This window comes from Hyperolius riggenbachi, chromosome 5, assembly GCF_040937935.1.
Source record: "Hyperolius riggenbachi isolate aHypRig1 chromosome 5, aHypRig1.pri, whole genome shotgun sequence".
Lineage (NCBI taxonomy): Eukaryota > Metazoa > Chordata > Amphibia > Anura > Hyperoliidae > Hyperolius > Hyperolius riggenbachi.
The window spans coordinates 128,997,474-129,001,266 of NC_090650.1; positions in this window are offsets into that span (position 1 = coordinate 128,997,474).

Genomic DNA, 3,793 nt, shown 5'->3' on the forward strand with positions numbered 1-3,793 from the left:
ATAATAAATTTTCTGTGTCAGTAAATTTTTGCATCTGCAGCGGCAGCATGGTGTGGGTTCTATTTACAATTTTGTTAATTTCAATTAGTTCCCCGTCCGTTGGCCCAATACACGGATTACTTCCGCCATACTGCGTGCCACCTGAGCATTTGCGCTCCACACATCGTCACTAGGAAGTGACGTCACCGGAAGGGGCGGGATTCCCTTCCCGCTATAGGCCGGGACAGTTGCTTCCGCTGTTCACAGTGGAACGCGTGACCAAGCGTCGCATAGACGCGAAACGGCCGTCGCCTCCCCACTCTTAGCCGGGCACCCACCTCCAGCACCAGCCACCGAAGGTTTCTTTGCCGGTCACGTAAGAGATGTCTGACAAGCATACTTTATGCAACACTGTATCGATATGAAATGCCTGCAAGAATTTTAAGGTTGTCTTCACTGCCATTAAACAACACTATTTAGACGGAAGGTGCATGCTCTTTGCTTTCTTCTTGGAATCAGATATTGATGTGAGTTTCTTCTTTGATGAGCAGTGCACACGTCTGAGTGGCAGAATTGGGCGACCTAACAGCAAGCATATAACTGAGGACGCTGGAAAGATTGTTTTGCTATGTGATTACACTTTATTGCTCTTTGAGGTTTCCAATTGATGGGATGTGCCATACACACACCTTTTTCTCCTTTTTGAAGCAAATAAGGAGAGCACTGATCAGAAATGCAGTCTAGAGGCCCATGGTGACTCTGGACGAGCTGCAGAGATCTACAGCTCAGGTGGGGGAATCTGTCCATAGGACAACTATTAGTCGTGCACTGCACAAAGTTGGCAAGAGTGGCAAGAAGAAAGCCATTGTTAACAGAAAAGCATAAGAAGTCCCATTTGCAGTTTGACACAAGCCATGTGGGGTACACAGCAAACATGTGGAAGAAGGTGCTCTGGTCAGATGAGACCAAAATGGAACTTTTTGGCCAAAATTCAAAACGCTATGTGTGGCAGAAAACTAACACTGCACATCACTCTGAACACACCATTCCCACTGTCAAATATGGTGGTGGCAGCATCATGCTCTGGGGGTGCTTCTCTTCAGCAGGGACAGGGAAGCTGGTCAGAGTTGATGGGAAGATGGATGGAGCCAAATATAGGGCAATCTTGGAAGAAAACCTCTTGGAGTCTGCAAAAGACTTGAGACTGGGGCGGAGGTTCACCTTCCAGCAGGACAACGACCCTAAACATAAAGCCAGGGCAACAGTGGAATGGTTTAAAACAAAACATATCCATGTGTTTGAATGGCCCAGTCAAAGTACAGATTTAAATCCAATCGAGAATCTGTGGCAAGATCTGAAAACTGCTGTTCACAAATGCTGTCCATCTAATATGACTGAGCTGGAGCTGTTTTGCAAAGAAGAATGGGCAAGAATTTCAGTCTCTAGATGTGCAAAGCTGGTAGAGACATACCCTAAAAGACTGGCAGCTGTAATTGCAGCAAAAGGTGGTTCTACAAAGTATTGACTCAGGGGGCTGAATAATTATGCACACCCCACTTTGCAGTTATTTGTAAAAAAAATGTTTGGAATCATGTACGATTTTCGTTCCACTTCTCACATGTATGTGAGTTTGTATTGGTCTTTCACGTGGAATTCCAATAAAATTGATTCATGTTTGTGGCAGTAATGAGACAAAATGTGGAAAACTTCAAGAGGCCGAATACTTTTGCAAGCCACTGTATATATGTCAAAAACCTGAGCGGTTCTTGCCTTTTTCACGATAGCTAACTCAGTAAAGGACCAGCCTTTAAAGCGTTGCTATCATCTAAATCCGGCATAGTGGGGTCTGAACCCTCTATAACAGTAATTATAGATTGATGGTGTACCTTGAAATGAATCAGAGCACTCAGTATATGATTTTATATAAAAAATTGTATTTGCTTATCATACAGCATATATACAAAATATGAACAGTTCCAAGTAGTGTTTCCTTCTCACAGTATTCCATCTCATCATGGCCTTTATAGCCAAGCGATCATCAATCTTCTAAGTCCATTCAAAAAAGAATAAAAAAATAAATAAAAAAAAAACTGTTGTGTTATGTAGAATGAGATCAAAAGTAGTCTCATCTTCATCAATAGCTGGAGTATCTAGTAGCTGTGTAAAACGTATAGTAATCTTCTTAAAGAAATAGCATAAAAAATAGTTACTTCTTGCTAACATCTTATCAGAACTTAATGCTGAAAAATTCATAAAGTAAATCACCAGAGTATTAAGCATATTACCCCTTCTCTGTCATCTTCAGCATCTAGAACCATGTGTGGGAAGGTAGCTTCTGCCTCGTGTGTCTTCTCAGGAGATTGTTGGGCTTCTGCAAACTATGCGCTTTCAGCTCCTACTTTTATAGGGATTGGATGCAATATGGCTGCCTAATCTGGAATTTCCCTGAAGCCCAGGTTCTGATTGGCTAAAGCTTCCGCGCGTCAATGCTTTATTATGTTTTCAATACCTAAATCATAATATTATTGTTTATAAATTCTGATTAGGTCATTTCTGACGCAGTTGATTAAAAATGGACGTCACCAGCCATCTTGTCTGCTGGTTGACTTTTTCCCAAGACATTGAGACTAAACAATGTCATTTATGATGCATTTCTGATAAGATGTCCTTCTGCTAATTAGGTTCAGGTTGTAATGTGTCTATACTTTCCCAGGTCAGGTTGACTGTACACGGACCTGTAAGAGCCTTCAGCAATTTAAGGCTTATTGAAACATACAGGGCTTCTAATATACTCATTTAAATATAAAGCATATTATATAATTCTTCTTAAAACAATTCATATAAGATATAGTTGCATATTAGAACTTAATAATATAAAATAAATACTTTTCCATATCTGTTTGTCTTTCTGATGAAGAAATAAATATAATTTCCACCGCCAGATGTCATAATTGTCCTAAATACTGGACGATAGAAAAAACTCAGTAAAGCTCTATTGACATTCCAGAATTTTTGATAAGACCTCCAAACCCAAACAACCATGTGGAACACATCTAATGCGTTTTGAAAATTTCACTGCAGAATCCAGCATTTAAATGTATTTCAAAGTATTAAATTATATTATATAGGGTTTAACAATAATGATTTCTTTCTTTAGAATTACTGTATTGATTATTAATATTTAGATTAATAATATTTATATGTAATAATTGAGCAAATGTATATCTGCTGCAGTAATGTGAGTTTAAACTTGTTCCCATTCAGTCTTTATACAGTACGCTTATCTTGACCTTGACATTTTAAAGATGCTTCTAACAAACAAGAATGTTTTGGCTTCTAAACTAAAATAATCCAATTATTAGTTTCACTGCCTGGAATATGCGGAGATGTCTCAGAGCAATATTTTTTAAAAAAAATACTCTAACTTTACAGTTTACAATAAAATTTTGCATAGAACATTAAAAACTTAAAAAACACACATGACAGCTTTTCCTGCATAGATAAAACCACTAGAATTCTGATATATATATATATATATATATATATATATATATATATATATATATATATATATATATATATATATATATATATATATATATATATATACACACAGCCATCATTGTAACTGAGAGTAAGTTTGAATGTATGCATTTTAAATGTTACAGTTTTCTGAGATAATGCTCATTTAACATTGCTCGACTAAGCAAGAAGATCCAAAGCCAGAACTTCATTGACCAGCAGAGCCTCTTAAATTGGACTGTGAACACACCAGTAATAGTATTGGAGGAAAAGATTTAGGAAATAACACAAA